The sequence below is a fragment of the Salvelinus namaycush genome, chromosome 16 (genome assembly GCF_016432855.1).
Source record: "Salvelinus namaycush isolate Seneca chromosome 16, SaNama_1.0, whole genome shotgun sequence".
In the NCBI taxonomy this organism is placed as follows: domain Eukaryota; kingdom Metazoa; phylum Chordata; class Actinopteri; order Salmoniformes; family Salmonidae; genus Salvelinus; species Salvelinus namaycush.
In genome coordinates, this window is record NC_052322.1 from 19,452,079 (window position 1) to 19,461,774 (window position 9,696).

A 9,696-nucleotide genomic window follows, 5' to 3' on the forward strand; every position below is an offset into this window, starting at 1 on the left:
GTTTACACATTAGCAAGAGGTGGTGATCTTGGAGAGTATGCTATAATGCTGGATAAGTTGATTCCATTTTTTTCCTGCATGATTCCATGTTCCTTAGTAATTAAAGCAATTTCAGAACCCAGTCCCAAATCTCACGTGTGCTGGACTTTTATGTTAAGTATGTGTAACCATGTGCACTGAGAGTTGGGAAGCAAGTTCAGGGAGTGAGTGTTTTCATAAATAAACACAACATTTATACACAAAAAAAGAACCACGAACAACGCACAGACAGGAAACTGAAACAGAAACAATGACACCTGGGGAAGGAACCAAAGGGAGTGACATATATAGGGAAGGTAATCAGGGAAGTGATGGAGTCCAGGTGAGTCTGATGACGCGCAGGTGCGCGTAACGATGGTGACAGGTGTGCTCCATAACGAGCAACCTGGTGACCTGGAGAGGGAGCACACGTGACAGTACGTCACGAGAGACTAAAATTGAAGTACTGTAAAGGCCATAAAATTGTGTTAAATTTGCTTTCGTATTGTTCTAGAATGAACATAGAAAACTTACTGCAATAAAGTGGAATGGAATATTCCACACCACTTGGTCTAACAAATATGTTCCCAATTATTTTGGTGCTGAGGCTTGCAACACTTTGTCAAAATAATATTTTCCTCGTTAGACCATGCGAATGTCCAGGTGTTCCGATGTTAGGCTCAGTAAAACATCTTATTCAAATGCTGTGGAATGGGCTGCAACTGATACAACATGTCACGGTGTGCAAAACAGAGGACCAAAGACTGTACAGATATCAACAGAAGTTGCATCCGCATATAGTCTAAAAACAGTCACTGCAACATCTCCCAGCGGAGTAGGTGTGTCTGTGTTTTTGTGGGGTGGAGAGTATTCTGTTCTTTACTACGTCACACTACAGTAAATCCCTGAGGTTGTTAACGTGCCCAGCTGCATGTGTAGGGCTCCATTTTTCTGTCAACAAGGTTGTTCATTGCACACTCTCTGGCCCCTGATTAAGGATATCCTCTGAGTTTTTGCTCTTGTGCGAAATGTAATAAGCCAATGGTTCCGCTCTAGGTCTCCAGCAGGCCTAGCGCCTAACACAGCTCGGAGAATTTCCCATGTGACACACACACACACACATCCCATCTTGATCTCACCAGACATGTAGATATTGTCTGACACACACTTCTTGCAACTCATCCCCCCCCAAAAATCTTCATTTTCACATTCGAAGATAGAAATGGCTTTATGAAATACTCCAGCCATGTTACTTGTGTTGCAGAAAGAATGCTGTCATCATCTTGGTCTAATTACAACTCACCCATGCATCCTTTCGCTGACATGGACAATAAACAGTCCCTATCATAATAGTTCATAGATTGATTAGGATTAAATGACCTCATCTTTGGAACAGGACAGTGTGAGCACACACAGGCCTGTCTCACATTGTTCAATTGTTTTCCACAAGGAAGCATTTTCTTAGAGTGGCTGTTGCAGACTTCTCACCTCTGCCTCTGTACATGGACACAGATTCTGAAGGTGGGTCACAGCAGCCTGTGCCAGAGTAAAGCAATAGTAGGATAGCCTGCATTGTTCTGCGTGGACCTTCTCTGGGAATTCCTCTGCTTCCCGACTGACCATCCCCTCCAAACACTCATAAACACACACACACAAGCTTTCAATCCCCCTGCCAAACTCAGCAGCACATAAAAGCAATGGTTCTTGTGTACATGTGCTCATGGGAGGGTACTGCTACAGTCATGACCTATTGAGGTGCACAACCTCATCTGCTTGGTCAGACGTCCTCCTCCTCCTGCTTCTTCTCTGGAGAGTTGTCCATAAAATATCAAAGGGTGGAGGGGTATATCCAAGCCGCTGAACGGAGAGCCACAACAAGTGTCCGACAGCCATTAATATCTCTGACATGCAGGTTGAGCAAGAGGACATCTCCCCTGTCAATGGGTGTTTGAAATGTGATGAAATTGTGTTTATTTCAGTATGTTATTAAAACATTACCTCTGCGCACCATTTTCCATCTACAACTCTTTAGCGAGGCCCTCTGGCCTACACACGTCTGGAAGTAACCATACTGTACGGTAGAGAATTGAGACAGTGCTCCCTTATGGTGTTGACAAAATTCTTTCCCTTTTCTAGATAAACTGTTTTAGTTTTCCTTGTAGGGGAGAGTGGGGGGAAGGAGATATTAGAGTGGTCCATGACAGATTAAATCAATAAATCAAATGTATTTAATAAAGCCCTTTTACGTCAGCAGTATACATAAACCCAGCCTAAAACCCCAAAGAGAAAGCAATGCAGATGCACAGCAGTTAGTAAAAATTGCCTAGAGGGCAGGAACCTAGGAAAACCTAGAGAGGAACCAGGCTAAGAGGGGAGGCCAGTTTTCTTCTGGCTGTGCCAGGTGGCAATTATAAGAGTACATGGCCATTAAAGCTAGCTCGTTCTTCAAAATGTTCAAACGTTCATGGATGACCAGCATAGATGACCAAATAATAATCACAGTGGTTATAGAGGATGCAACAGGTCAGCACCTCAGGAGTAAATGTCAGTTGGCTTTTCATAGCCGAACAATTAGAGATCGAGACAGCAGGTCCGGTATAGAGAGAAGGAGCGAGCGAGAGAGAGAAATAAAGAGAGAGAAAGAGAGAGAGACGGTCGAGGTATCAGGTCCGGTGAACAGGTCTGGATCAGCAGCATGACAAGGTGGACTGGGGACAGGGACAGCCAGGAGTCGTCATGGTCCTAGGGCTCAGGTCCTCCAGGAGGGGAGACAGAGAGAGTAGGAGAGAGAGAGAGAGAGAGAGAGAGAGAGAGAGAGAGAGAGAGAGAGAGAGAACGAGAGAGAGAGAGAGAGAGAGAGAGAGAGAGAGAGAGAGAGAGAACGAGAGAGAGAGGGAGAGAGAGAGAGATGATATGCTACTTAGTTCTGTCTTGTAGTCCTAGTTCACGTCAAATGCTGAGCAACCAAAAACTCTGTTCTTGAGTAGGCTATTAGGTGAAAGCTCTCCTTTCTTGAGGTCCGAGAGGTGTCCCTCTGGGCAAAATCTGGTTCAATCAACGTTGTTTCCACGATGTTGAATCAACGTGGAAAACCATGACAGAGATGCAAACATTTGAACCCATTCTCCAACTATGAGTTGACATGAACTCCAACCCATGTCTGGAGTTGACATGAACTCCAACCCATGTCTGGAGTTGACATGAACTCCAACCCATGTCTGGAGTTGGCATTAACTCCAACCGAATAAACTGCAAAAGAATCACTCTACAGTTAGGGTCACTGAAAAAAATGTTGCTCAAATGAAGAAAAATAAGTTGAAAAGTGACTCAGTATGATTTTCTTATTTTTGGTTGTTTCTTCCCTCCTCGTTCACTTACAATAGAACACACACACAGTATGCAGGCTGTTTTTTTTTCTCAGTGAGAGGAGGTGGAAGTGCTGTCTAGCTCCATTTCACCCCTGCTGAAAGTCTTCCTGTAGGATATATTATGGGGGCAGTGGGGAAATGCAAGCAGAAATGTAACTCCATCCATTGTGACCTTCCTTATTCTGCTACCTTTGCTTTTCTCCTTTTTTCCTCTTATGGGTTATCATCAATTTCTCTCTGTCATCCTTGGAAAAGCTTCCTGAATTTGTTGGTCTAAAAACACACTTTTTCGTTCACTCAGGTGAACCACAGGGAGCCGTACATCTGGGTCTCACAAGCCTGCCGCACAGAGAGTAGCTCCGAGAGGTCGGCTCTGCGTGTTTTTCCTTCCTGTGCCTCTGTGACATCTTCATGCCGGAGGGAGCCTCGGGGAGCCATTTGGGGAGGCCTGGGCCCGGAGCATGAGGGCCTGAGCACAGAAAATTATAATTAGGCTGAGTCTCTGACAGGGCAGGTGGGGAGAGGAGAGGAGGAGAATAGGAGAGGGGATGGACTTGGACCCGGACCCCAAGCCTGCGTGAACTGTTTACTGTCTGGAAATTGACTTTCCATATACCACAATCAACACCAGGGAGCCTTCCTCAGCCATATGGGGCTCTGCACTCTGATCCATCTGCAATCTCATTCAAAGTGATCCCAGACAGAAGCGAATGTGAGCACTGAGCTTGTGTGTCTGTGTGTCTACTCTCTGCCTGCTGATACCATCAGCATGTTGAACAGGTTCAAACTTAGCCAAACTTTCCATGGCAACAAGATTAGGGCACAGTATCCTCCTGATATCATGCAAGGACCTGTATTACAATGTATATATTTCAACAACATTTTCCTGGACTGTGACTTCATGTCAACAGGGTCTTAATTGCACTTCTTTAGCCCTGTCCCCTCTTTCTCCACAAAGACATCCAACTTCTTAAGCTCCCTCCTCCTCCATTGGGCCACTGCAGTGATTTATACCTCTGACATCCCAACAGCTGTTTCAGGGTCTCGGAGCAGAGTGCGGGTTACTATTTGCCGTGACTAATCGATACCAGGCTTCAAATAAGGCAACCGTGAGATTTGCAAAAATACACCAGTCAATGAATAACACAAGAAACCATGATCCTTAGCAATGCATCTACAGACTTCACCAAAAACGTATTGGCACAGCTATTGGAAACAATGGAATGGGAATTACGAGTGTGTAAGAGATCACCAGCCACACCCCAACCAGTTAAGACCACCCCAAGCAAACCCTGGCCACACCCTATATTGGACCCCCATATCAGACCTATGCCCCTTCTGCCCACCCCATGCCCCCCGCTCCTGCGGCAAGGACCTCAGCATGACAGCAGGACACATGCCCAGGCCGTGAGCAGAGCAACAGGCCCAACCCCCACTATTGCACCCGCCCAAGCCCTAAGATGTATGTATCAGATGCTCAACATGCTCTGCTCACACCTACTGTGATGGTCCAGGCCAAACCACACAAAAACAACACTCGATGCTATGGAACACAAAGCTTTTACTATCTCATCCTGCAATATATAAGGTCTGAGGTCATCTACCTTTGGTCTAAAGAGCAGGAACCCAGACTTCATCAAATAAATAGGAAATACAGACATTGTCATCCTACAAGGAACATGGTATAAAGGAGTAGGACCCACTGGTTGCCCTCTAGGTTACAGAGAGCTGGTAGTCCCATCCACCAAACTACCAGGTGTGAAACAGGGAAGAGACTCAGGGGGTATGCTAATTTGATAAAGAGCAGACCTAACCCACTCTATTAAATTAGTCAAAACAGGAACATTTTACATCTGGCTAGAAATGAAGAAGGAAATTATCTCAACAGGCAAAAATGTGTGCTACCTATATCCCCCCAATAGAATCCCCATAGTTTAACGATGACAGCTTCTCCATCCTAGAGGGGGAGATCAACTATTTCCAGGCTCAGGGACATATACTAGTCTGTGGCGACCTAAATGCCAGAACTGGACAAGAACCCGACACCCTCAGCACACAGGGGAACAAACGCATACCTGGAGGTGACAGCATTCCCCCCGATATGCCCCCCCCGGACACAACTACGACAACATAACCAACAAAAGCAGGTCACAACTCCTGCAGCTCTGTCGGAGGGTGGGTGTGTACATAGTCAATGGTAGCTTTCGAGGAGACTCCTATGGTAGGTATACCTATAGCTCATCTCTTGGCAGTAGTACTGTAGACTACTTTATCACTGACCTCAACCAAGATCTCTTAAACCGTTCACAGTCAGTCCACTGATACCCCTATCTGATCACAGTAAAACACACTCTACTTGAACAGAGCTATGCTCAATCATGAGGCATCAAAGTCAAAGGAACTGAATAATATTAAGAAATGCTATAGATGGAAAGAAAATAGTGTGGAAACCGACCAAAAAACAATCAGGCAACAACAAATTCAAACCCTTCTAAACAATTTCCTGGACAAAAGATTTCACTGTAATAGTGAAGGTGTAAACTTGGCAGTAGAAAACCTAAACAGTATATTTGACCTCTCAGTTTCCAAATCAAATCTAAGAACTTCAAGCAGACAACCTAAGAAAATTAACAGCAATGACAAATGGTTAGATGAAGAATGCAAAAACCTAAGAAATTAATTGAGAAACCTATCCATTGAGAAAACCTGAGCCTATGCCTTCACTATTGTGAATCACTAAAATAATACAGAAATACACTACGGAAAAAGAAGTAACAGCACGTCAGAAATCAGCTCAATGTAATTGAAGAATCCATAGAATCTAACCACTTCTGGGAAAATTGGAAAACTCTAAACAAACAACAACACAAAGAGTTATCGATCCAAAATGGAGATGTATGGATATTAATTTCTTCAGATGAAGCAGATGCTAATCTACAGGACTGTTTTGCTATCACAGACTGGAACATGTTCCGGGATTCTTCAGATGGCATTGAGGAGTACACCACATCAGTCACTGGCTTTATCAATAAGTGCATCGAGGACGTCATCCCGACAGTGATTGTACGTACATACCCCAACCAGAAGCCATGGATTACAGGCAACATTCGCACTGAGCTAAAGGGTAGAGCTGCCACTTTCAAGGTGCGGGACTCTAACTCAGAAGCTTACAAGAAATCCTGCTATGCCCTGCGACGAACCATCAAACAGGCAAAACATCAATACAGGGCTAAGATTGAATCATACTACACCGGCTCCGAAGCTCGTCTTGTGTGGCAGGGCTTGCAAACTATTACAGACTACAAAGGGAAGCACAGCCGCGAGCTGCCCAGTGACACAAGCCTACCAGACGAGCTAAATCACTTCTACGCTCGCTTCGAGGCAAACAACACTGAGGCATGCATGAGAGCATCAGCTGTTCCGGATGACTGTGTGATCACGCTCTCCGTAGCCGACGTGAGTAAGACCTTTAAACAGGTCAACATACACGTGGCTGCGGGGCCAGACGGATTACCAGGACGTGTGCTCCGGGCATGTGCTGACAAACTGGCAGGTGTCTTCACTGACATTTTCAACATGTCCCTGATTGAGTCTGTAATACCAACATGTTTCAAGCAGACCACCATAGTCTCTGTGCCCAAGAACACAAAGGCAACCTGCCTAAATGACTACAGACCCGTAGCACTCACGTCCGTAGCCATGAAGTGCTTTGAAAGGTTGGTAATGGCTCACATCAACACCATTATCCCAGAAACCCACTCCAATTTGCATACCGCTCAAACAGATCCACAGATGATGCAATCTCTATTGCACTCCACACTGCCCTTTCCCACCTGGACAAAAGGAACACTTATGTGAGAAATATATTCATTGACTACAGCTCAGCATTCAACACCATAGTACCCTCATAGTTCATCACTAAGCTAAGGATCCTGGGACTAAACACCTCCCTCTGCAACTGGATCCTGGACTTCCTGACGGGCCTCCCCCAGGTGGTGAGGGTAGGTAGCAACACATCTGCCACGCTGATCCTCAACACTGGAGCTCCTCAGGGGTGCGTGCTCAGTCCCCTCCTGTACTCCCTGTTCACCCATGACTGCATGGCCAGGCACGACTCCAACACCATCATTAAGTTTGCCGATGACACAACAGTGGTAGGCCTGATCACCGACAACGACGAGACAGCCTATAGGGAGGAGGTCAGAGATCTGGCCGGGTGGTGCCAGAATAACAACCTATCCCTCAACGTAACCAAGACTAAGGAGATGATTGTGGACTACAGGAAAAGGAGGACCGAGCACGCCCCCATTCTCATCGACGGGGCTGTAGTGGAGCAGGTTGAGAGCTTCAAGTTCCTTGGTGTCCACATCAACAACAAACTAAAATGGTCCAAACACACCAAGACAGGTGTGAAGAGAGCTTAACAAAGCCTATTCCCCTTCAGGAAACTAAAAAGATTTGGCATGGTCCTCAGATCCTCAAAAGGTTCTACAGCTGCAACATCGAGAGCATCCTGACTGGTTGCATCACTTCCTGGTACGGCAATTGCTCGGCTTCCGACCGCAAGGCACTACAGAGGGTAGTGCGTACGGCCCAGTACATCACTGGGGCTAAGTTGCCTGCCATCCAGGACCTCTACACCAGGCGGTGTCAGAGGAAGGCCCTAAAAATTGTCAAAGACCCCAGCCACCCCAGTCATAGACTGTTCTCTCTACTACCGCATGGCAAGCGGTACCGGAGTGCCAAGTCTTGGACAAAAAGGCGTCTCAACAGTGTTTACCCCCAAGCCATAAGACTCCTGAACAGGTAATCAAATGGCTACCCGGACTATTTGCATTGTGTGACCCCCCCCCCCCCCCCCCCCAACCCCTCTTTTACGCTGATGCAACTCTCTGTTTATCATATATGCATAGCCACTTTAACTATACATTCATGTACATACTACCTCAATTGGGCCGACCAACCAGTGCTCCCGCACATTGGCTAACGGGGCTATCTGCAGTGTGTACCAGATCTTATTTAGGGGCTTCATAGCAAAGGGGGTGAATACATATGCACGCACCACTTTTCCATTTATTTTTTTAAATAATTTTTTTAAACAAGTAATTTTTTTATTTTCACCAATTTTGACTATTTTGTGTATGTCCATTACATGAAATCCAAATAAAAATAAATTTAAATTACAGGTTGTAATGCAAAACAAAATAGGAAAAATGCCAAGGGGGCTGAATATTTTTGCAAGGCACTGTATACATACCTCGGCCTAAACATCAGCGCCACAGGTAACTTCCACGAATCTGTGAACGATCTGAGAGACAAGGCAAGAAGGGCCTGCTGTGCCATCAAAAGGAACATAACATTTGACATACTAATTACTGATTACTTGAATCAGTTATAGAACCAATTGCCTTTTATGCATGCAGAGCAGAATTAGGCCAATACCCGCTAATTATCAAAATCCAGAAAAGAGCTATTAAATTCTACAACCACCTAAAAGGAAGTGATTCCCAAACCTTCCATAACAAAGCCATTAGCTACAGAGAAGTGAACCTGGAGAAGAGCCCCCTAAGCAAGCTGGTCCTGGGGCTCTGTTCACAAACACAAACAGACCCCACAGAGCCCCAGGACAGCAACACAATTACACCCAACCAAATCATGAGAAAACAAAAAGATAATTACTTGACAAATTGGATAGAATTTACAAAAAAACGGAGCAAACTAGAATACTATTTGGCCCTAAACAGAGAGTACACAGTAGCAGAATACCTGACCACTGTGACTGACCCAAAATTAAGGAAATCTTTGATTATGTATAGACTCAGTGAGCATAGCCTTGCTATTGAGAAAGGCAGCCGAAGGCAGACCTGGCTCTCAAGAGAAGACAGGCTATGTGCACACTGCCCACAAAATGAGGTGGAAACTGAGCTGCACTTCCTAACCTCCTGCCAAATGTACGACCATATTAGAGACACATATTTCCCTCAGATTACACAGACCCACAAAGAATTCGAAAACAATCAAATTTTTTATAAACTTCCATATATATTGGGTAAAAAAACACAGTGTGCAATTGCAGCAACACGATTTGTGACCTGTTGCCACAAGAAAAGGGCAACCAGTGAAGAACAAACACCATTGTAAATACAACCTATATTTATTTGTATTTATTTTCCCTTTTGTAGTTTAACTATTTGCACATCATTACAACACTGTATATAGACATAATATGACATTTGAAATGTCTTTATTCTTTTGGAACGTTTGTGAGTGTAATGTTTACTGTTCATTTGTTATTGTTTATTTTACTTTT